Source organism: Oreochromis aureus, linkage group 19, assembly GCF_013358895.1.
Source record: "Oreochromis aureus strain Israel breed Guangdong linkage group 19, ZZ_aureus, whole genome shotgun sequence".
NCBI classification, from domain to species: Eukaryota; Metazoa; Chordata; class Actinopteri; order Cichliformes; family Cichlidae; genus Oreochromis; species Oreochromis aureus.
In genome coordinates, this window is record NC_052960.1 from 15,717,064 (window position 1) to 15,743,374 (window position 26,311).

The window sequence follows — 26,311 nt, forward strand, 5'->3', positions numbered from 1 at the left end:
ATGCAGGCCTGCTGGGCTGCAGGGCTTGTACACACTGGCAGAAATCCTAAAAATCACAAAGAACTTCCCACAACTTACTTAATTTAAGATGCATCCTTTCCTCTAAAGCAAATCAAGCTCCACAAACTCTCCATCCTGTGGTTAAAACACACAGAGAGGGCGTGAGGTTAGTAAAAATGGAAGCACTGGTCATCATTATATCAACACACACACTCATGCCATCTTTCGCCATTGTTATCTTTGGCACTTGACAAAGCCCGGGGCCTGCGGCCGGGCTGACAATGCAGTCACTGTAAGGGAGATCGTTCACAGTCAAGCTAAGAGGCTAAGAATGAGCTAACTGCTCAGATATGGGCGCATTCTGAGGCTTTGCAATAGACTCATGCATGAGCAGACAAGCAATGTTTGGCCACGACAACAGAAGGCCCTATTCAGTTCTCTGGGGAGGCACTGGTAAACACACACACACGCACCATTATCATAATCATCATCATCCTAGAAGCTCTCATCTGCTTCAAAACATGTGCAAACACACACACACACTCACACAGAAACAACCCAGACTTGAAGCATTCCACTACAGTAGCATTCCATATGTTTGGTTAAGCGCAAAGAATCCAGATTTAAGACCCGAGTCTGGACTGAATTTAAAGGATGAAGAGGGAAAGGCTGAGAAATGAAGTAGAGGACTGGGCCGAAAGAGAAAGGGAACACTGCTGGAAACTGTAAGCAGCAGCAGGACGCTCACTTTTGTAACTGTACATCAGAGAGGGAACATTATTTACGACATAACAAGCTTGCGTTTCGAGACATGGAAAATGAAGAACAATGTAAAGTCTGAGAATCTAATTCACAAATGCCATCCTGATGAAGACAGAGCAGGCTCATGAACAAGAAAGCAGGCTTTGATTTGTAACTGTTTTGCCCACAAAAAGGGAAATGGAAAATACTTGTGTAGTTGACACTAGTTTTTATGAATGATTAAAAAGAACAACACAAATACTCCAAAATCTGTGGTTCTCAGACTTTGTTAAACATGAATCACCCCAGAAGCACAAAAATAAGTTTACACCCGCTCAATATTTCCTTTAATTTCCTCGATGCCTGTTCTAGCAAGCAAATGATCCCACGCATCAAAACAAGACTATTGTGTTTACCCTCTGCTGTCTAATGGATCAAAGGAAATGAGCTACAACATGCTGATGTGGGAGCTTCAAGGCCACGGTTAGTTTTTTTTAATATTTGTATATTTGAGCAATTGGTGTATCTGTGATAACATCAGTATAAATGTTTACAGGTTTTCAAAAGCATCACGATATCAGTGATACAGATACAATACTTTTATGCTTGTTAGCATGCACAACAACAACAACAAGACAAGGCCAGGCATGTCTGAGACCGAGAGCCATGTGTCAGCTTCTGATGATGATAATGATTTAGCACCTAAAAAAAGAGTTACTTCAACAACCAGCAGAGTAGTTGGCAAAATATGCAAGAAAACTGTTCCTGGAATGGTGGAAACAAACTTGTTTCACCACTTTAAGGGGAAACACGCCAATGTGTGCAACAGGGTTAAGAAGGTATGTAAAGAGGAGATACGAGCAGCTGCCGATACGTGACCCAAATGTAAACAAGTGACTCAGAGCACTCCATATGACAGGAAGAGCAAACGGTGGATGGAAATTACTGATGCAGGTACATGGCGGAAAGGCAGCCTGTTAAGATAAAGTAAGATAAACTATCCAAGGTAGGAAAAAGTTTTCGGTTTTGATTTAACTATCAAAGTGTGACAGGTGCCATTACTGAAAAACAAAAAAACAACAACAACAAAAAATAAAAACAAACAAACAAACAAAACATTCAGTGCTTTTATGTATCACCAGAAATATTATTGCACATTTTGCTGAAACACTGAAATTATTAAATGTTTCTATATATAGAAAGTTATTATATCGAAACATTGTGATGGCACTTTAAAGACTACTTCTCCTACCACTTTATATAAGAGACTGTAAAGCAGTTTCCCTTTATTTAACCTAGGCTGAACTAAGGAAGTTTGGCAAGTGATGTACTCAAATACTCCTTGATCATGTAAGTACCTTCTAACAGACACAGAGCACTTGCCTTTTACTTGATCCTGTCACTCTCAACCCCTTTCCATGTGCCTATTTGTTCTTTCACATCTTTACTCCGCAGGAAGGAGATAACCCTGCAGCTCTGCGCTCAGCCATATCATGTTAGACTGATGAAAGCAGCCGTATAACACGGGTTTTGCTGAATCATCCGACATTCTCACGATTCATGACATTACAGCACCGCCGTAAACCAAATGTGTAATTCTGCTGAGCATGACAAAACGAGAGTGTGTGATTAATGAAATTGATTATAATTGAAACGTGTGACTTCACTGATGAGATTTGACACATTTTTTTATGGTCCCGAAGAAATTATAAACCCATGTTTGTCTGCTTTTGTGTGTGCTGTTGAGTTGCGTATTTGTGTGCGTGTGTGTGAAGGAAGTTCAGATGGTTAGCCAGCCCATAACCAAGGAAAACTTAAAAACAGCTGTCTCCCGCTCATCCCTCACACCCACTCGCTTCCCGTTATACATACAGGTTGTGGAGAATTCCTCATTCTACTCAGCAGAATTAAGTGAAACAGTGTGAGGTGGAGCTTCCTTCAGAATGCGTGTTGGTGACTTACCTATCAGACACCTGAGGGCTCTACTACAAAGAAGGTTTAGAGGGTTAACAAGGTAACGCTGGGGTTTTTAGTGTCAGTTTACTGGAAAATAGTCAATTCATTCCTTGCATGGCCCATGGACCTCACTGTGCATGTAGTAATAGGATCTACATGTCTTTTTTGGCTTTTGCTGCTGAGCATTAATCAAGAAATACACTTTTAGGAAACACCTCTTTGATTTTTTTCGCAGCAAGTAATCGTAAAACAAGTGCCTATATTGTTCTATAAGCAGTAAAATATAAGTTATCATCTGTAAACAGTTATCCGAAGTAAAGTCAGATAAGGAAAAGATATCCTTGGTAGACTAAACTTGGTTCCTAAAACAAACCCCAGTTCAGTTGTTTTTCTTTCCCTTACATCAAGTTTAATTTGCATGAAAAGAAACACATTTTTAGAAGCATCTTTACTCCTTGATTTTTGAATTGTTTGCTGCAAATAATGTTAAAACAACTTCTTATATTGTTCTTTAAGCTGTAATATATTGTTATGATCTTAAACAGCGGGATTATCAACGTTATCTGGAGTAAAGCCAGATAGGGAAAAGATATTCTTCGTGTACTGAACTTGCTTCCTAATACAGTTTTCCCCCTTTCCTTACATCAAGTGTCATTTACACAAGTTTAAACTGACTTTTTACTTTTTATGTATCAGGAAAATGTCTTATAAATGTCTGACTTGTATTAAAAAAAAGGTACACCTAGCTCTACTGCAATGCAGTAAATCCCTGCAATAAACTCAGCTTTCATGCAGCCACTGAAATTTATGGCATTATGGAAACTTGCTTTTATGGGATGGACAAAATATTAGAAACATCTCTCAGTTAAACAAGACACAATTCAGCAGCACCGTAAGCACGAGCCTCTAAAATGACTAATGTTGAGCACACAGAAACACCACTGAACAAGAAAGAATGCCTCTAAAGACTAAAGTGGAAAGTGAGGATACATTTGTATTAAATCAGTTTTAATGTTACCTTATCTGCTTTTTCAGACCAAGTTTATTTATTTTCCCCCATACTATAATAGTAAAAGCATGTATTTAGTTTTCATTACATACACAGTGTGTTAACACAGCATTAACTATGTGAAACAGGGCAGAAATCCCTGTTAAGGGGTTTTCCTCCAATAAATTCCTCATAAACACACAATGTGTCATTTACTGTGCCTTTATCATCCTTTTATGATTTATGCAGTATCTCTTGATATTTTTTTCATTACTTCGGCTTTCACTTTCACTTGCAGGATGCCAAAGTTCGGGGCGTGAGTTTATTTTTCAACTGCCGAACTTACGACACGTTGTTGTTGTTTTACTCCAATGTAAACGTCATGGACGACATGACCAACATAGATAAACTGAATAAAAGAAATGAAACAAGGCAGAACCAAAGAAGGAGAAAGAGAACTCAGATTCTGTTTCTTCCACGAGAGAACATTTCAAATCCTCAAACGCCATCCTGGGTTCCAGCGGCCAGGCGGACCTCGTTTGCACAGGAGCCCATTTCCTGTGTGTGATTAGAAAAAGGGTGTGTGTGTGTGTGTGTAGACGTCTATGTATATGTGTGTGCACACTGGGGCTTGCAGTTCAGTTAGGTCCGAGGTTGTTTTGTCTGCTAAGGGGGAAAGGAATGCCCAAATCAAACACGGTGAATAAGATGCCTAGAAAGAGACACAAAGAGAAAAGAACCAGGAGTGAGGAGAAAGATGGAGAACGGCAGGGAAACAGCAAAGCAGCAGACAGAAGGAGCGAACAAGAGAAAGGAGGAGGGAACAGCAGTGAAGAGCAGAAAAAGAGGCCGTTTTTCCATTTGCTGCCAACAGCGTTCCTGCTGCTATTTGCGTTCCAGTGGAGCAGGAAGGTGGAGTAAGAATTTTGTTAACAGGCTGATGAGCTGTCGTATGGAAAATCATCCACCTCTTTAACTTCACCGTGAACCTGCAGAACCTGCCCTAATATCTAATGACTTACAGCCCTGCAGCCCTCCCTGCTCCGCAAATAACAGCTGAGGCATTCACAGCTACTTCTCACTAGAAGGGCAGATTATTTTGCACCATTAATCATTATCCAACAACAGTAATATGACAGCTAGCAATGTCACAGAACGACTTTACTGGCTTCACGCCACCACTCAAGAGGACAGGAACTTCCTGACATGATAACTTGGCAAAATATGGGGGGGGGGGTCATTAAAGGTCAAATTGACTGGTTAGAATAAGCTCCTGCAATAGGAATCGGAAAAATTATACTGCAGGGAATTAATTTTATGAACCGATTCTCAGTGTACTCATCCTTTTAATTACTTTAAACCATTGGGGGGTTAGGGTTGTTTTTACGGTTACTTCCATTCTCAGCTCAGTAATATATGACAAATTATAGCTTGTATCAATGCAAAATATTAATAATAAAATAAATGATCAAACGTAACAATTTCCCCCAAACTGCAGTGAAAATAAAGTCTACTGCTGATAAAAAAAGGACTAATAATTAGGTGAAAATTCGTTGCTGCACATACATACTTATATATATTAAAATATATCAATATAATAATATTATATTATAGGTATTAAGAAACAAATTTAATGTACTTATATCATTTACTGTACTGTTTATAATCATATAACAGGACATCAAACCTTTTTCTCTTTTTCACTTGTCTCAAGAATTTTCCTTGTAGCTGCTTAGATCCTTTGAATGCTCATACTGAGGCTCTTAACGAAATAAAACATCTATGTTCGGGTAGGTGAAGGTGATTTTTGGCACAGGTTTTAATCTGAAGATGCAAACTGAAATTGTATCTAAACATTATCTGTTCAGACACACAGGCACTGTCACTTTCTGAAGAGTGAAAGAGAAACGTGCTTGCTGAAATGCTATTGTCTGGTAACGACGTAGCATTCGATTGCATTTTACTTTACATTTTATCTGCATTCATAGCTGGGCTGTAAGCAATGAACAGAACAGGAAGCCTGCATCAGGTTATGTGCTGAAAGCCCCGAAACACTGACTGCTGCCCCGAGAGGTTACAACACAAACAACAAAGCAAACAAACAAAAAAAAAATTATCTGTGACATGATGTGAGTAAGCATTTTGGATTCACCATAATAGGTTGTGAACAAAGGTAAGCCTGCTACAAAAACATTACTAGCTACGTGGGTGGAGTTAGTCACGGTAAACAAATTCTGTAGTCGTAGTCAAACTTTATATTTTCAACAAGCACACACTGAGAACGCTAAACAAGACAGACTTATACACTCACTTTATAAACTAAAAGGAAAACTCTTTGCTGAGTGCACTGTGACTCTCCCGCTTCCCAGTTCCAAAGTTCAGTTTCCAAACACTTCCTTGTGTTGTGCACATGAGGTGGACCCTGCCTTTGCACGAATGAGCCACTGCTTGACTGGCAGAGCAGAATTGATAGGCTGCTATTGTTTCCTTTTAAGGTCAATTGTGTCTCAAATGCTTGGCATGTCTGGGAGTACAGCTGGCTGGCAGGAGAGATAAAACACTAATTTTACTACATTCTTCTGCGCAGTCCACACCTAGGGAGAAAGGGGGAGGCAGAGACGGAGAGAGTATTTAAAACAAGTAGGGATATGAAAGACTTGAGCTGGTTTGGAAAGAGAAAAGAAGAAAAAAAATTATGGTTATGGTTAAAGAATGAAAACAAGGTGAAGACTACAGGTTTGGCCAAGTGGGTGAGCACTTTGACAGGGGCATCAAGCTTTGCTGTGCCCTTATTTGACTGGGCAGTCAAAACACGTCACCACAGTGGGTAAACACGCACATATATACATGGATGCCTACCCACACAGAGAACTAAACATCTCCCAGGATGACAGACCAAATCGCATTTCATTGCCTCAAATTCGCATGTTTGACTCCTTAGCTTAAAATGCAGCGTTTAAATATTCTCCTCCAGAGTGATGGAGACTGAGGTGGAGGACGTGGGGGGGGGGGGGTTAGTATTGCAAATAAACTAGACGCTGTGAGAAAGCGAGGCAGCCGGCTGAAGGTTGGATCATAAAATATGCCTGGTATTCCACAATGTTCCACAGTGCACAAACGATCCACTCAGGGACTCGGGAATGATATTATGGGATTCCTGTGTGGCTTCAGTGTCTGAATGTGTCCACATGTACACACACATGGCACACACAAAAACCTCAGCCAAGGACGAGCCACATGTTCAAGTCTAAAAGTGTATCGTGCAACAATGAGCGTATGCTGACCAATAAAACAACCAAAATTAAATCAGAACAAACAGGTTACTTATGTTTTTTGATAGTTCTGATGATAATCCAAATGTTGACTTAGAGGGAAGGGACCACCGGAGAAGAGCTGATGACTCGGGCACGGCCAGACTGGCTGTGCGTGTCTGCTTTAGTAAAGCAGATGGGCGAGCATGTGTGTAATGACCGTATTATCTGAAACATGTTGAACTGGTCTGAGAATGTCCCACTGAATTCGACACAGCCGTAGTCCTGAAGTGATTAGTACATTAAGGCCTCAGTCACACAGACCAGTCAGCGACCCACTGGAAACCTCTGTTCATTAGGGAAAAATGCATATTCCCTGAATGGTTAGCAAGTGGTTGCTGGCTGTTGCTAAGTGACAATGGTCAATGAATGCTTGGATTGCTAACAGAGTCCCACAGTCACCCGTAATGTGCATGGAGGACACCAACATGTCTGCAAACACTTGCCATTTATTCACCGAGCTCTAAATTGAAAAAGTGTGACTGTAAATGAAGAATGTAAAAGTTGTTCCTCTTGAAATGTGTTTGTTACAGTGGAAAGGCACATCTTTTACTTTGATGCAACTTTACTTTTCACAGTTTCACTGTTACTTGGCGAGTAGTTTGAGTCTCTGCAGACAAGTCAGCATCTTCAACGCAAACTGCTACCTGGTATTGACCAAAGATATCACAAGGAGGTTTTTGGTGCAGCATTGCATCCTTCTTTGCAACTGCCAGGAAACTCCCATAATCGCTTGCAAACAAGTCGGGGGAAACACTGGTGGTTACCAGGGAGTCACTGAATGGTCTCTAGGCCTGCGTGAATCGATTGCACCAGCTACTAACAACCACTTTGGGACATTTTTGCACCAGTGGTTGCTAGAAGGTCACTGACTGGCGCCCAATTAAATTATCAGAGAATTTCTTGACAGGTTTGTTGATTGGATGACATCACCTTTGGCTTTTATGAGGGCATTTTTCAACTCATCGTCCATTTAATCATGTAAAATAGCCTTTAAATGGGACCTATTATGCTTTCATTTCAAGTCTATGAATCTGTTAGAGTAGCTCTGCATAATGTACAGTTTAAAATAATCCTTAATCTTACACTGGAGCCGTGGTGCAACTCATCATTTCATCCGTTGTCTGCAAGACTGACAATGCCAATATACGGTTCAAACAGCAGGCCGTTGGGGCTGTTGTGTGCCTGGGATAACCATGTTACCAAATCTGCTCTCACTAACATCATAGAGAGCCAAATGCAGAAGTGCTATCACTTTACCTCATTTTACAAGTATAATTCAATTAGATATAGCTAAAAACAAACAGATAAAGTCTGTTCTGGTTCTGGTTAAGAGACCATAAGGGTATATTGCTTACTGCTTTGAATTTGTACAATCCCTCAGACATGAAGGGAAATGGAGACAGTCATACATTACTGGGGTAACTCCAGAACACAAGCTGGTGTTTAAGTGACAGTGGTGCAAGCACTAACCTTGGAAATGTTCACATCCTTCAAAACAAAGATCCAAATTACTTCCAATGGTCTCCCAGCCCGACTTGGTTGCATGTCACACACTCTTCTTGTTTCCTGTCTAGATCGACTGTTCTAATGGGGGAATAAACACCCCAAAATAAGTTTTAGTTGTAGCTCTACTTGGCCAAAATTTTTCTTTTTCCTACTCCCACTTACTACATAAAACTGACATAAAAGCATTTCATGGCTCTTGAAGTAAAAGCTGCACTTTAGCAAGTCTATTTTTATGGCTTCACCATAGCAGCATTGTGCTGCTTCACTTCCCCTGGTCAGGGCAGCTAGCATGAGAAGGAGCTCCAAAAGCAACGTTGGCATGGAGGAGAAAACCAGCAAACCCGGCCCTCAGCGGCCCTTAACAAAAGGCAGCAGTGTAGAGATCCCCTCAAAAGTAAAAGCCAACCAGAGAAGAAGAGGGGAAAGGGCAGAAAGGAGGGGGGGAAAGGCTGAAAATAGTCCAGCAGTCTGAGTCTGCATGCATCAATGCCACAATGACGAAAGCTCCAAAAAGAAGCAGACTTGTTAATAGATGGATGGCTGGAAGAATATGGGGAGGGATGCCTTGAGGGGAAGAAACGCATCTTAGCAGTTGTAAATATTGTGGGTGAAAGCAAAAGAACAAACTCAGGAGGAATGTCATGTGACAACAAGCAAGGGAAGCAAAGGTCATACACATCAAATTGTGACAACTTGATTACCTTTTCCATTCAACAACTTATTTCTGAACTTTCTAAAAACACAAAAAAGTACCTAAACATCTAAAAACAAGACAACATAGCAAAGGATAGGAGAGGGTAGGAGACACAGAAGAGGGGATAAGTATGTAACAACCCGCCTGTCTGTCTGAACATTCCTCTCTCGGAGAACATGTATATTTTCTGATCACAAGAAAAATAATCCGCAAGAGGAATTTTATTTTGAGAGCCGCCCCGTAGATCCAAGGTCTACAGCAGGTCAGGGAGTAGTGTGTGAAAGCGAGTGTGATGGCGAGACTGTACATGTTCCCCTCACACGCTCAGTCACGATTAAAGTGTTAAATAGTGAAAACACCACATGTATCACCAGGCAGATCGCTTGCAAAGGAAGAACATTTGAGGATCCACACTGCTCAAGTCACACATGATCAAATGAACAAAACTTCACAACCTCCCCCGACACACACACACACACACACACACACGATATATGAGGTTACACTTCAGCCAAAATTGATTTCTGAGTTCTTCTTTTGAAGATGTTGATACCTCTATCACTCATCCAAAGTCCATTTGTCTTAACCGCAGTCATCTCATGTGCGACTGTAAGGAATCTGACACTAAAACATAGCTGGCAAGCAAAAGCAGGCAGCTACACATTCTAAACTAGACTGCGACGCATTTAAGTAGTTTTACATTTTAATAAGTAAGCAATTTTGCACTTTAGCTAAAATGAGAAGATCGATACCAATCTAATGTATCTTTAAGTTAAATATAAGCCTACAGCTGCTAGCCAATCAGAGCTGGGGTAGCACAAAGGCTGGAAACAGGAGGAAACAGCTGACCTGGCTGTGCCCAAATGTGACAAAATTACTAATTAACAAGTGATATCTTGTTTGTTCAATCTGTAGCGAAACAAAAAGGTAGAGAGCGAGACACAGGGAGTGGTTCCATTTCAAACTGTTAGGTCCAAATTAGAGAAAAAAGGATATCGTAAGCAGCAAAGTGCAGTATTATAGGCAATCATCTGTGAATACCCCAGAGTAAAGTAAAAGTAAAAGCATAACTGATGAGCTCTGATTATGATGCAGAGCAACCAAAAGCATGCTGTTCAATGAACCTTGATACAGATTCTTCAGTTTTGTGGGACTCAAAGCTGGAAGGATGTTAACACCTTTCCTCTGAAGAACATGTTCCCCACATTTGTGTTAGCACACATTCGACTGAGTTCATATCTAACAATAAAAACAACAAATTTCGCATTTTTCACACTGAAAACGAACACTTTGTTCTGAACGTGTATTCGTGTTTTTCCTTCATCACATTTCTGCCGTGGAGGTTCCCAATTCCAGATTTAACGACAGAGATCAAAACACAAAAGACACCCGGCACATCAAAGAAAAGCGACAAGACGGCACACGCATTCGTTAGTGTCTCTCGGGGCCTCGCCCTAATGTGGCGGCACCTGTATGAGGACAGATAATTACTGGATATTACAAGTTATTCACTCTCTTGTGAGTTTAATCCATAGTCCTTAGCTTGTGTGAAGAGGAGTTATTATGATCTGAGAAAAAGATTTAATCACCTAAAAGTATTACCAAGTGGACACTTTTGGCAACCGCAAATTAAATTCAATAAAAGCTGCAGGTTAAGAATAAAGCTGTACACTCTTGACTCGCGACCTCACCGTGAACTGGACCGGTATCGCCATAGCAAACGCCTACTAACCACCGTCACGTCAGTCAGCGGCCATTGACTGCAAATAACAGACTAAAATATTATGATTTCTGTAACTATAAGGCCACAGACAAGAGACATATTGCAGCTTTAAGCACATAAACACTTATTAAATTGTAGAGATGGTACCCAAAGCATACAAACCATACTGCTGGGTGAAGGACTTTGGTTCAACATTTGGCCTTTTATGGATATTATTGAGGTTACAGCGATGCTGGGGACTTAGACATCTGTGTTTGGTGTGTAGGTGGCATGAGGTGGTGTTTTCCCATCTTTTTTTACCACCTGCGTTGGCTTTTAACCTTTAACTTGATCATTGCGAGGCAGTGTGCACCATCTTCCACCAGAAGCATCACGAGACTGAAACAGAGCATGATGTTCACCTTTCTTCTGTCCAGAGCTCTAGGAAGAAGAACATGTCTTGAACCAGACTGCAATGGCTCCTGAAATATGCCAAATATGCCCCTGAACACCCCCCCCCCACCCTCCTTTCCTGAGGACGTAAGCCTGTTTCCTAGTCCACCCTCCTTCCCTTCTCGGCCCCCAACCCACAGCATTCCTGCGTTTTACAGAGCTCCGAACGCACACATTCTTATAATCACAGATGACCCACTCGCATAAAAAATGTTAAGGACATTAATAACACAAGTTTCCACCCAGCTGACCCAGACATGCCTTTTAAGGGTAAGCGGTTCAGATTTCTCTTTTCATTAACTTCCAAAAATACTCCTGGACCAAGCAGGGCAAGAAGGGGGGAGTGAGAGGGGAAAAAAATAAATAAAAAAAATAGGTAAGTGGGGGGTTCTCTCCCCTCTTCAGGAAAATGAGAAGGAGAGAGTGAGTGAGACAAGATAACAATCGGAAGGAAAGTCAAAATATTGGCCAGTTAACCAGGAGAACAACTGAAAAAATAAAAGTGCGTCTGAGGAATTTACTAGTTATGTCTTAACTTTAGCTCTCCCCTGTTAAAACGCCTCAGTCCCTTCCTCCAACTCCCTCCCTCCCTCCGCCTTGCTGTGCTTCCTACACGCTTTTGAAGTCTGTTTCCTTTGCACTTCTTCCCTCTTTTCTTCCAGCATCGACAGGGTAGCCATTTTTTTTGAGGCGCCTGTACAGTGCAGGAACAGAACAGGCTCACAGGGGACTTTCTGTAAAAGAGCTTGTTGGAGGCTGAAACTGGAACGTAATCCCACGCAGGAACCAGTAGGAAAAAGTAAAAATTCCCCAGAGACAAACCTCTTCCCTGTCAGGTCAACCTGAAAGCATGTAAAAGGCAAACACAGCAGCAGCAGCACCACCACCACAGTGACCCACATTATCAGTGAATCTGGTCCAAACTCCAAGCCATGTGGGGCAGCCGGCCGATTAAACATTAGAGGACTTATCAAAAGGCAGATATCAGGATACATGAAATGCCACAGCTCCTCTTTGTGAACTAAAATGCCATCATCCATCTGCTAAACTTTCTCTGTCCTTTGGATGGTTGCAGGGGTGGAGTCTACTCCTAATAGAACCAGCCTTGCTCGCACACACCTACACCCATTTACCTAAAGATGCCTTCGGATGCTGGAGTAAGCCGGAGTATGCAGAGATAACTCGTGCAGACACAGCACAGAGTGAAAACATGCCCGATCCATAGCTGGCGCAACATGCTAGGACCCAAAATCTTCTTGCTGTGAGGCAACTGTGCTCACCAATACATCAAAAAACATAAAAAAATAGCCATTACGACACAACTTATCTTCAGTGTACCTGTGATAAGCAGCAACGAGATTTAACTGACCAAGAAAAAAGTTATTGTTTACAAAAGATAGATAAGGAGCAAGATAAGAGACTTTAAAAAGCTGGCTTGCATTAGAAACCCGGCTCTGTTAAATCCGAAGACTAAACAAACTGCAGATTACCGAACGACTGTGGCCCTGGGAACAAAGGCCAAACGTAAAAATTTGTGAATCAGCATGAAGTTAACCACAAATAGATTACATTCCAGTTTGCAGTTATGGACTGGATGCTACATGCATCTTCTCATTTGGCGGACGGTTGAGAATCTTAAATGAGGACCAGATGAGGATTTGTGTTTCCCCTCCGTGGTTGCATGCGAAGAACGCTCACATGGTCAACATCAGGGCCGCTACTTGGTTTTGGGGATGAGCGTGAATGAATTAGGACACCTGAAATATGGCAGTGCGATTTAAAACTTGCGGATAATTCTTAAGTAAAAGTCTTTGAGTCTGTGAGAATAATACATTTGTTATTGAGATTATACTGATCACACTCGCACCTTTTTGGTTGGTTAATATCCCAGTTAGCATAGCATGTTTTACTAAGGTGACTCTAGAAACTAGAGCAAAAAGGACTTACAAGCATTATGGTGCAGCTCTCCAGTAAGAGTGGAAAACAAGGAAATAAAAACGTGCCCTGCAAACTCAAACTTCGGGTTCAGCAAATGTTTGAAAAACTCCCCGTTTCCCCTCAAACTCGACGAATCACAATCTGGCACATTTTCCCTTTCTTAACCCCCTGTTGCTGGAAAAACTTTCATAACCACCCAGTAACGCAACACAATCTTTTACAGGTCACTAAATACTTGATACGCTCCTTTGACCAATGGGTTAAATGAGTGGCAGGGCTAGACAATATTTGCTACTACGGATGGGAATCCCATAGCAGCTCCAAATTTTCCAGCTCTTTGGAACTGTATGTCTCAAAGCTTATCACTTCCATCTATAAATGCTTGCATGCTTCCTTGACATTTGCACGACCATACAGCTTTTGCACACCCTATTCACATCCAAGCCTTTGTCTACTGTTTCTACACCGTGGTCTGACGCGGTGATAAAATAAAAGAAAATGTTTGTGCTGACTCTGAATACCTGTACGGGCCTACTACTCATAATTCTGTTAAATAAAACGAATTATGAGTAAAAACATGGCCAAAAGTTGTTCATTTGAGTTGTGATCAGACAAAGGATGGATAAATCCAAAGCATGAAAATAAAAGTAAAGCAGCTTTATTTTGAAATTAAAAATTCCGAACCAATTTCAACATCCCACAAACCTATTCGTGCAGGATTGGTCGACATTTTAATGTAAATCGTGACAAAATACAATCAAGATTTTAACCTTTAAGTCGTGCATTAGCGTGAAATTGTCCTGCAGATGGTCCATAGTCACGTACACCTACAGCTGCAAACAAATGAGATAAGTGCAATATTGAAACCTCCGTAAGTGGCCATTCAACTACACGATAAATAAGCCCTCGAGAGGAGTTGCGAGGCTGTCTGGCACACTCTGACAGACTAACAATGGAGATTCGTTTACACTTACACACACACTAGAAGGGGTATCAGCAGAATCCATTCTTGTCTTGACATTCTTACAGAGTGAGAGCATGTATTAGTGTGTCAGCGTATGAGTTATTATCAAGTCGTGTGAACACTCAGGGCTAAAATGTACCTCTGGCTACTGCTCGCTGAGTGACTGACACTCTCAGCCTCTAGGATCTGATGACAGCACTAAGCAAAAGTACCTTCAAATGCAGAAATACCTGCGTAGGCTCACATAAAATGAGCCCATGAATAAACAGAGTTCAAAATGTTTGAACTCCAGCTGGAATCACAGAGCTCTGCCCTGTTTCAGGCCCATCACTGCTGATCAAAATCAACCGAAAATCAGAACAAAGCAAACCAAGATCAAAATAATTCAGCACCTGGAAACAGACAAGTGATTATGTTTGGTTTATAACTTCTGCTTTTGGTTCATTGTTTTAGTTTTTCCCCATTCATTCACTGTTCAAACACTTAAAGACAGAACTGCAAACAGAAACATGTGTAAACATCTGCGGTATCAGCAGCTTGTTTTTTATTTTTATAATTAAATAATAATTTAAGACTGAAACCTTTCAGTTAATGAATTCTTAATGTGCACTCTGACGTTTATGATCATGAAAGGGGAATAAACAACACAAGTTTTCCACAAAGGAAATCCTGGAAGCTGAGCGTGTTTTATCATTTATGCTTTAAAAATAAATGACAGTTTATCAACTGTCAGATTAGCTGCATGTTGATCTTCTCAGATGACTAACTAACTGATTGATTCACTACTCCTTTCAGCTCTTTCTACTTTAAACACAAACACACACACACACGACATGTACAATATGTCCAGTCGAAGCCTCATGCTGCCGTCATCGTGGCACTAAGCCATCTTCCTACAAGTCTGCTAATACACAGACAGCAGCTCCAGCTGGCCTGCATTTTATCAGCAGCAGCCCTTGTCCAGGATACAGAGTCATTTATTGCATTATCACAAAACACACACATTCATAAAATGTTATGCGCTCACAGGATGAGTGTGGGCTTCAACAGAAGGCGCTCAGAGATCATGATTCATTTCCACTATTTCAAGTAGGCCCCCGGTAGGTTCGTAACAACATCACTTTGCATCCTCCGCTGCTCTATTCCTGGGTGAGAGGGTTACCGAGGGTGAAAGAGAGAGTCTACCTCTAAGAATAACCAACACCATCCGGTCCCAATTCTAGCAGAGCTATCTATTACAGTATATTAGGATGTATAGGTTATGCTGCTCGTGTGGGTGCTGACTCTCCCATTTATACCTTTGAGGACTCCTAGAAATGCACCGCTTTCCATTAATCTGATCATATCAGCTTCCTGCAACTTTGCAAAGCTCCAGGCCGCAATCTGACCAGGTCAGACTAACGTAGCTGCACGTGTCCGACCTGCAAGTAATCTGTGGCTCTCTCTGTGTCGAAGCCACGAGGAACATAAATGTTAAAAGCGACCTAACTGCTGTCACTCCACTTGTTAAACCTGGTGGCTTCAGCCATGACACACTCAATTAATGCAGTGCTATAATCTGCTATAATGCTAATTGTGATGCACAGAGATGGGCGAAATCATGGTTCTATAGGTTTTAGAGTTCTTATGTGTATAACAGGGAATAGCAACAGGAGGCTTCACATACATTTACTATAAATGTAATTATTTGAAATAATCAGCCCAGCGGGGGGAGGGGGGGGGGAATAAAGTGCAAATATATATATAATTTTCCACATGTTAGAAATCAGGAAAATAATAAGCTGATCTCAAATCAAAACAATGTTCATTTAATAGACTGTTGAACTCTCCCCTCCATTTTTTGATATCATAGGAAAATGACTGACAGCTATAGTAGTTCCTTCAATCAATCACAGCAATGACAATATGCGTTCTTATTTCTTTGCACTTGCAACGCATGACGTCAATGCCAATGTCTTGTAATTCCACACTGATGTGTGATCGCGCAACACTCACAGGAGGGAGTGTGCATAAACCCTGATGTCCGGAGTGGCAGTAATATTACCGTCGACAGGCTTGGGTTTGACATTCCCGGTGGTTTGATTCTCCCAGGCAGAAAACCTCAATATTTTAATTTAATCCCCAGAGCATTTATTTAGCCACTCCATAATCCACAGGTCCAGTGCTTAGTCTGATAATTACCCTTATTGGACACCCATAATGATTAGTTTTTGGTTTCACCCAAAGCAGTGCAGGCAGTTTCATAGGGCGGTCGCAGCGCTTTGCGGAGTGGAAAACCAATCATGCGTGCTATAGCTCAGGTCATAAAAGAGGAGAAAGAGGTATGATTATTACTGCGCATGGCAGGCGACAATTCCCGGAGGAAAAAAAAAAAAAAAAGTGCTGCAAACTCTTTGTGCAACTTTCACTTCTTGGCATTTAGTCACTGTAAAGATCGCAGAACAGGTGCTAGTGGTGCTGACACTTCTGCTGTGTCAACATTAACAACTATCATTGTGCTGAGCAGTGGTGTTAAAGAGAGAAGGTCAAAGAGGGCATCTGCTGTGAAATACCCCCTCCTGCAAGAGCCAACTGAACCAAACCAAACTTGGAGCGCATTTTCCGGGGAATGGACGCGCCAGAGATCGGGCATTAATCAGGGGAAATTTAGACATCTTACTCCTCACTTTGCTGTTACTCTCATTTGATTTTCCCCTTTACATTTCCACCCCAACATTTCCAAACTGACAGCATAAACTGCCAACATTCCCTCCACATGCGGTTTAATAATCCCACCCAGAAATACCAAAATAAGCCCTTTTCGCGCATCTACCACTGTGACAAGCTTCCCTGCAAGTGCCTGTCCGAGCTGGTAGCTCAGCTGGTATGTTCTACAGCTGGCTGGGAGGACGAGCCTTACTGGAAATTCATCAGGGATTTTTTTTTGTCTCCTTCATGTCTCAAACAGGTCAAGGCAGGTCCCCTCCATCTCCTCTCCTCCCCTCCCCTCGCCGCTCTTTATGAGCCCCACCTGGCAGATTAGTATTCCACCACCACAAGTACCTTTTCTGCTGTTTACACATGCGCACACATTCATCTGTCACCGTTCTGGTGAAGGAATACAGGACACACAGTGTTCAGACTACGCCCCTACCACACCACCACCTTGTTTTCACACGTGTAGACCGATACTCAAACAGAATAAGGATGTATTGTCATGTTAGTACCTTTAACAAAACATCCGAGTGCAGCAGGACCTTGCAGTTGTTTTAGTTGTCCTTTAACGTGGCAATTTCAGTTATATTAGCTGATGGAAATGCCTGATTTTGTATTTGCATTCCAGTCTAAGAAAGACCCAGACAATTGGGTAAAAACTGTTATCAGTCTGTATTGGTCTTGTTGAGTAATACTAGCTAGTTTTGCCAAAAAACAGTCATGTATATATCATTTTTTTTACGTTTCCCTGAGACAAAAAGAGGAAAGACAGTCAGATTGAACCAGAATTTCAAGCAAATCTCTATAATTTAAATAGGTTATATGTTTCTTATAGGCTAGATTGTCCACTGTTTAAACAGCTGTGAAATGGATCAATTACCTCTATTCTAACAAGGGGGTTCAAACTTTTCTTACCAACTTGAAAATAAGCTCATTCAGTAGGTGGTCTGTGTGCACCATAGGCTGGTCTATATGTGGATAATAGCCCAAGGATGGCTTTGAGCCCAGTTTGTGGTTTTTTAAGTATGTAGCTTACAACTGAGCATAGGCAATATATATATATATTATTTGCATGGCACTCTACAATCACATATCATCATATTGTTCGGTATAAAAACCTTCCGATATGACAGTAGAGTCCAGACCATCGTATATTCACAGCACTGTGCAGCAGAGTACTCACAGCTGAGCAGACTGCCATGCAAAGTTAAGACATGTTTTCGGCTATGTATTTCACAACTAGTTTGTGTAATGCATTGCTTCAAAGATAATAAACAATGACCACATCACATCCCCTTGTCAACACAACTCCAACACGGCGCAGTGTTTATATCACAATTATTTACTCCCTACACTCTGAAAAGTCTGAGTACATGCAACAAAGGCTTGCATACTAAATGTCAGCAGAAGAAACTGAGACAATCTGAGTTCATTAAACCTAAAACTTCCCGAATGTCTTTAAAAAAAAGGACAGAGGAAAACCAGCCATGGGATGACAGGCCTACATGATGGAGCTCAAAGAAAGATAGTTTCCTTGCTATGAAGTGGCCAGAATACACACACACACGCACACACGCACACGCGCGCGCACACACACACACACACACACACACACACACACACACACACACGCAGAACAAATGTCAAGAACACGTCTAAGCAGCCTCACCACTTCTACTCCATGTTCCTACAGCCCGGGCAGTCAGTCTGAAAGGACTGACGTTACTATGTGCGTAAACCCGTAAAAAATGTATCGAGTACAGAAGCAGATAAATGCAACCTCATAACAAAAATGCCAGTGTTGCCTAAAGAAGATATGAACGGTTTATGTGCGGTAACATTTTAACCACCTGAGGTTTCCCTGCAGAGCTGGATGCTTCAATTTGGCTTAAGAACGACGACGAGAAGGAGAAGGAGGAGGAGGAGGTGGAGGGCTGAAAAACTTGCCGCAGTTCAGACTTCTGCAGTCCGGACTCCTTGAGTCTCAACAAGCCGCTGTGTGAATCCCCACATATACACCCCGCTTCTTCCTCCAACCCCAAACACAGAATAAAGACTCAAATTTACCTGAGCAGTTCCACCGCCGGGTCCGGAAAACGCAACGGTAAATCCACAACTTCACGCGGGTTGAGCTCGTGCGGACGGTAGGGCTCGCTGCAGCCGACACGGCCGGGACAAGTTCATCCACATATTCTCAGTCAAGACCAGAGAGTTGGAGGCGATAGGGGGGAACCGCTTTCTGCTTTCCCCCTTTCCCTCAGTCGCTTTCGCTGGTCCTTTCCTCTCGGATATTCCCCTCCCTGGTCCTTTTGAGATCAAACCATCACATTCCACCGCGTCCTTAACAATGAAAAAAGGTGGGTTTTCCTTTTCTGTTGCCGGAGGACCCACCCCTCGGGATGACTCTGCCCGGTCTGACCGCAAAGAGAACGCCCTTCCCGGCGTCAAGGTCCCGCCTCTCTCTCTCCCACAGAACATACGCAAACCAGGCCGGTGAGGAGGAATGAATCCGAGCTGGATCCTGCATAGATGCAGGCTACTGCTTGTCCCTGAGCAAACGTATCATAAAAACCAGTTGTCTGTGAACGCTGCATGAACTATTTTATGGCATTTATACCATTTGCAATAGAAGTGACAGAAAAGTCACAGGCTCAGCAGCACCTGTAGCATCCCACAACACTTTCAAAGATCATATCCATATTATTAGGATCCCCCCAAGAAAATACTGATTACCGCAAAAATATTGGGGCTATAATATAGTTGAAATGTCCAAACACTATAAGCTTGTTGGTCTCTATTAAATGTCTCTAAATATGTATGGACTAACCATTATACAAAACCAGTCAAGACCACAGTCTTCCCTTAGGGGAATAATTAGCATGAGTTCACCTCTCTATTCCCTCTCTTTCAGCTCTCAAAATGTGGTTGTTTAATACGTTGGTGCCACTTGAATGAATACTATAGCATTGTTGTGCTTTCTTTTTCCCCATGTGTAACTGTTTGCCAATAGTAATGACTTGTCACAGCCGTCTAGACAAATACACATAAACTAGTCCTGGTTTTCCCCAGAAAGTTTTGGAACAGAGGTGTATTGTTCGCTCTGTCTCTGCAGCATGGCCATAAATTCTCCACTGGGTGTTTATTATCTTTTAGTTGCATGACACTGGAAGTCTGCAAGATGATAAAATATGAATAAAAGGTGCTAGGCAGCCAGCCAATTAGGTGACGTCCTGCCCACACAAACACTCACTCACATTAAGGAGATTGTTTTTGTGTTCCTTAAACAGTTTTACATGATTCCCAAGAAGCGTAGCTTTATTTGACAGCACGTGATAACACTGTTAAAACAAAACCCACGCTTCTTTCGTTGGTTGTGCTGTTTCCCACTCGTTTAACATACCTCTGCCTCAGAAGTCATTCTGGTCATGTAACTTGACACAATGGGCTAAGAGAGGTATAAATAATGATTTCACTCTCGGCTGGTGGGGAAAGATACCAGAGATACCAAGGAATCAAAGAGAAATTAAATCCTTTCAGATGATGCTGAAAGCCAGAGGCATAACTGGGCATGCCTGAATGCCACTGCATAAGAAGCCAACCACAGGTGCACCTGAATATGCATGAGCGCCTATGCATTTTTTATACACTTGATAGATCTTTGCATATATATATATATATATATATATATATATATATATACTTGTCTTCTTCAAAGACAAATAACACAAAGGGTTGAGACCTGTAGGATGTGGTTTTATTTCTGACTTTCAAGAGCTACTGCTCTGCTGTACGCATTAAAATAACCATTGATCTTTAAAAAAATCCATCAAGGCAATAGAAACTGAGATGACATGTAAGTAAATGGAAAACGGCTTGTTTTATAAGCATGAGTATGGGTCATGTTTCATCCATCTTGAGAGGGTTGGCTCATGCACAGACAAGCTTCTGTCATTTTGGGAATTTGCCTTAATATATCAAGTGATATAAATGTGAATGCATTGCACAGACTGCGATCTAATGCATAAGGACAGGGTTACAGGGGAATGTAATCCCCTACACTGCATGACTCTAGCAGGCAGACACAAGCTGATTCAGGAAGAGCAGGTTTCTAGCCAACATCCTTCCTAAACACAACACCCTTCAGCAGCCAGAAACTTGTTTGTTCCAGTAAGAAGTTGTGGGTGAACAGCACAATTCGCAATCTAGTCAAGTAAAGAAAACAAAAAACAAAAGAAAAAGGTTCCCAAGCAGACGCCGGCATTGTTTTGCTGTTTGTGATTCCCATGTTAGGCATTTTATCTTAACTAGAGTAGCTTGCAGCGGTTGCAACAGCAGATAATCTCTGATAATCCCATGTAGCACACTAAAAATTACAAGCAACCAGTAGCAAGGAGTGTGAGGGTTAGGCCAATAGTCAACCCATGATATGCATTTGACTACAAAACAAGCACGAAAGAAATTAAATGAGAGCAAAGTGGAATCTCCTGCCTAAGCAAATATGGCTTATGGTGGAGCTTTCCTGCTTTATATCCTTTTTATAGTGAGGATAAGGATTAATGTGCTTAATTCACTGTCCTCTCAGGGTGGGTTATGGCCAGTATAAACAGATGTAACCCTGATGGATCAAAATGTGGGGCAGCTTGTCATGTAGAAAAACACTTATCGACTGCCATCAAGCAACCGTTGTGTTTGAAGGGGCCATATTCAATTCCCTCATTGTAATAAAATAATACTAATAATGATAATGATAATAATAAAAATAGTAATAATAATGTGTGGCTTGCAGTTGCTTAAACAGTCTTTTCCGCTTAAAGCAATAAGAGTTAACATCTAACGGCTCTTATTAAGTTCCGATATTTGAAGTCTTAATTTGGAAATACTCAGAATGTCTCATGGGAGAGGAGCGAGAGGGCGAGCGCTCCAAATCCTTTGATACTTCAAAAAAAGTCATGTCCTACTGTCAGGTCTTATATCATCTGGAAGTACAGATGCCTCAGCCTGTCTCGTTCACCCTCCCATGGCCCTCTCTTTCTCACTGCAGGGGGACATTCCTCAATCCTCAGCCTCTGGCATGCAGTAAATCTGCCTGAGAGAGACCTACTCTCTCAAGCCTGCCAAAAACAATCTGCTAGGAAAGACATGCGGCTATTTATCAAAACCCAACCTCATGTTTGCCTTTTGTTCTCCTGACGAGCGCGCAATAAAATATCTTGTGTAAAATAGCAGTCTTTCTTGTCTGCCAGAGGAGAACTACCTCAAGGTCGAGCTGTGGTGATGGAGCAACTGTGAAAAAGGTGTTAATGGGACAAGAGGAGCCTCACACAGGCTGCGCCCTCCTTTATTTAAAACCGACCTTTGAGTGCATAGATCTTACAGGTGGAAAGTAGCCGTAGCTGGCAGCATTCCTACTCTTTGTCTTTGCACACCTGGATCTTGACATGCAGGATTCCTTAGACTGACCTGTGCAGTAGTGCAGAACATCAGGGATCACCTGCATGAATCTGTGTTGGACTCTTTTTGATTTTTCCTGGCTGTTTAAAGGCCGTGCAGAGAACACTATTTGAGAAAAGGAATCAGGGCCTGCAGGTAAGGGACAGTGTAAAGTCTATGAAATAATTTGTTAACTTTTGTAGGACATGGACATGAACCATGCCACACCCAACATTTACCTCCTAAGCTAGTGTGCACATGCAATGTGTACAATATATGCATGAATCAGGAAACACAAAAGTCAAATACAGTAAAAACAAAGAAAGGCACACACTGCTGTGTACTGAAGTGCCATAAAACAAGAGGCAGCAGATTATTCATGACAGTTGGAGTTTAAAATGATCCGAAACGGGGGTCCAGGTTCATAAGGAATTCCACATGTCGACGCTCCGAACAGAAATGACGATTTCCATTATGGCACCCATAGATGCTGCACACGTCACTGAGATTTATACAAAAAGCTTTAAGAGGAAGCTCACTGCACACCTGGGGAGCCAAATTGTGCAAACATTTGTATTATATTTTTATGCTATTGAATATAATAAAATGACCAAAACTAAACACTGTCGTTGTGTGACCTTATTGACTTATTGTCCATAATTTGAATTGCTCATCTTTATAAGGGGCCTAATTTTTGCGGATGGTGCTTCGGACCAAGAAATAAAACAATAACTGAGAAGAAATGCAGTTAGCACCATCGTCTCACAGCAAGAACCTTGGGGACTAGTCCAAAGGCATCCACATTTCAGCAATATTTGGCCTTAAATTGGCAACAGGTGTGAATGCTAGCATGGATGGCTGTCTCTCTGTGTTAGCTATGTGAAAGCCTGGCGACCTGTCCAGGGTGTACCCCGCCTCTCACCCTATAACAGTTGGGATCCAACTTACCACAACCGTATATTGGATGGATGGATGGATGGATGGATGGATGGATGGATGGATGGATGGAGAAATCATATTATCATCTAGTTCACCTTTGCAACCTTAGTCACCTTTTTGACTCGTTTCTCTAATCTTAGATGGGAATCTAAAATAATAAACGGATATTAAACCTCTGAATCCTGTTCCATCCATTGTCCATTAATCTTTAGATTTGACTTACTGGCTTAGTTTGAGAACTGAGCTCTGGAAGAAAAGCAAACTGACACCATTTTCTTATTGTTGAGCATGTTTTCAAACCATGCGCTGCCATGGACTGTAAATGATGGAGACATATTTCAAACCCAGTAAAAAAAAAGAAAGAAAGATGGTATATGTATTTTACTGGACTCCATTGTCCCAGTGCACTGTTACTGACAATAGTGCACTGTGACTGTGGAGTCGATCTCTGCAGGACAAAGCCTTCAATATCACATTCGCATAAATGCAACTCAGAGCCGCCGCTTAACCCAGCCTGCATCATGTGTTTGGACTCTGAGAAGAAATCAGAGGCCCCATAGCAAACCAACACAGGCAAGGGGACAAGAAGAAACTGAACATACTAAAAGGACCTCACTGGCTATTGTATAAAATATATTCAAGATCATCACTTATCCGGGACCACACTTTGAACCAAACCACATCTCATATAAGCTGCTCTCCGTTTCATGACCGAGACAAATCTCAGTGACTTACTGTGGAATCTTTTTGAATCCACACCCAAACCATGAGCAACAAGTTGCATGTGAAAAGATTTTTACAGTTTATACCCTGCAATGGCACAGCATGTCTGGCAGTCATGAAGGGCACAACCACCAAAAAGCTCTGCTGTCTTGTTCCACTGCCAAGCCATAATTACAGCAATAAGGTTGGAGAGGCTCGTTAACCTTAATCTAGGAATTATACTGTGGCACCAGGGAAAGGAGGACGTGTTGTGTTGTGTGCTTGTACATAGGACCTGGAATTAGACATTTACCACAGAGGGGGGCTGTTGCTGCTTTGAACTACACCGAGTGAGAGTTGTGGTTCATGCAGTTCACAGAGCACCGTATAGAGCCTGCTTGAAACACTTACCTACTGTGCACTGTTTGAAATGGAGGGAAAGTCCTTTTGTTAGTCTCTACCTCCATCGTGTGGTTTAAATGTAGTATTGCTCACTTATCTTAGCCGCTCCAAAGAAAGCACTGTGAACGCTGCACTGTATTATATAAACTAAGTATTTACAGGACTGTACAAGAGTCTTGAAGCACTCCTAATTTATTTAAATTTTGCTTCCAACAAGCCAGACTTCTTTGCAATTTCTTAAAGTAGCCTTGAGCAATAATTCTCCAGGCTTTTCTTTGGAAATTGCCAGCTTTCTTACCCCTTTTAAGTCCGTTCTTTGCTAATAAAAAGGCAGTTCACTAAAGAGAAGAAGTGTTGTTTCTACACATAACAGACAACTTAGCAAAAAACTATTTTAGCAGCCAGTCACAAATACATAAATTGTTACCATTTCTTTTGTTGAATATATGCACCAACAAGGTGATTCCCACAAAGATATAAGCTGAAAGCTTTTTGTAGGCAGTCCTTGAAAAATTGGAGAAAACTAGACAAGTGGAGGACAAAAACAAAAAAGAAAGAAAAGGAGCAAATCTAAAACAAAGCTGAATAGTATCTGAAAGTCGTGTCCTTGAGAAAAAGGGGGAGAAAAAATCCAGTGAAGACCTGACAGGGGACCTGTGCTTTCAATAAAGGCAACCAAGGAGAAACAGATGTGATATACCAAATTAGACAAGAACTGTAATGAAAATGGTTATTCCAATTTTGAAACTTTTAGCTCAAATTGTCATCAATATGTACAGAAGAGGTCAGCAGTGAGTGTTTGCAGCCATCTGTAAAACACGGTGGAGACTTTGTCATGGATTGGGTCTGCATTTATGCCAGTGGTGCTGTGGATCGTGTCAAATCTGATGGAATTATGAACCCAAAAAAGAACAATCACAGGTCACCAGCTTTGTTTTTCCACCATGATAATGATCCCAAACACACTGCCAATGCAGTAAAGGGCATACCTGGATTGAAAAAGAAAACAAAGGAAAACTATGAGTCATGGATTGATCTCCCCAGAGCGTGGGCCTCAACATTATCGAAGCAGTGTGGGATCATCAGCTCATCATATAGACATGTAGCCTAGAGAGTGTAGACAGACACAGCAGCATGACAGGGGATGACAGGGACCATAAATGATGATAACTAGATGTACAACAACCCATAAGATTAACAAGACTACAAACCGTCTATAAATAGAACATAATAAATACCAAAGGAAACCTACGAGCATGTTAATATGCAAAGGCTCTAAACCAAACTGTGATCTTGAAAGCTAAGAAGAATCGCCAAAACCATAGAAGAACACAAAGCCTTCAGTATAAGATTGAGGGACCTTGAGGGATTGACACAGAAAACAAAATAAACCACTCAAAAACCTAAAGGGACTCTGGTTTTATCTTGGGACAAATGAAAGATGTTCTTGTGACGCTCTTTATACTGCAAGAAACTTGAGTCTTTAATGAACAGAATCCAGATTAGTAAGAAAGAGACTTTTTTCAGATATTTCAAATAAAATCCATAATTTTCACTTATTTATGTGTAAACTACAATTTCGCTGATTGTCATCAATAACAAAAATAGTTACTAAAGGTTGATTAGTCATTTTATTATTTTTTAATTGTTTATTCTGAAATGCTAAAGATAAAATGAATGGCTATAGATGGAGGAATGTGGTTGGTGTTGTCAACTGAGACAATGTGCTGTATCCTTTCTGCTTTCCCACTTTTAACATTATCCTGACATGATTTCTCAGTTTTAATATTCTGAAACGCACACATGGAGAAGTTCTTTTGACTGCTCCCTTATTTGTGACAAGTACTCACTGCGCTTGTGACACAACCTCCCCCTGGGGTTTGCATTT

General features: G+C 41.4%; 1 protein-coding gene across 2 annotated transcripts in view; it reads right to left on the bottom strand.

The window, feature by feature from the left end:
- The window catches only part of luzp1 (leucine zipper protein 1), a 50,178-nt gene extending 30,894 nt beyond the window's left edge, over positions 1–19,284 (bottom strand). The window contains exons 1-2 of one of the 2 annotated variants that reach the window (XM_039603451.1): positions 19,018–19,284; positions 79–135 (exon numbers count right to left, since the gene is read on the bottom strand). The gene's annotated coding sequence lies outside the window, so the exon portion shown is untranslated. The remainder of the gene's footprint in view (positions 1–78; positions 136–19,017) is intronic. The other variant, XM_031748544.2, reaches the window with a different exon arrangement.
- Between the last annotated feature and the right edge of the window lie 7,027 nt (positions 19,285–26,311).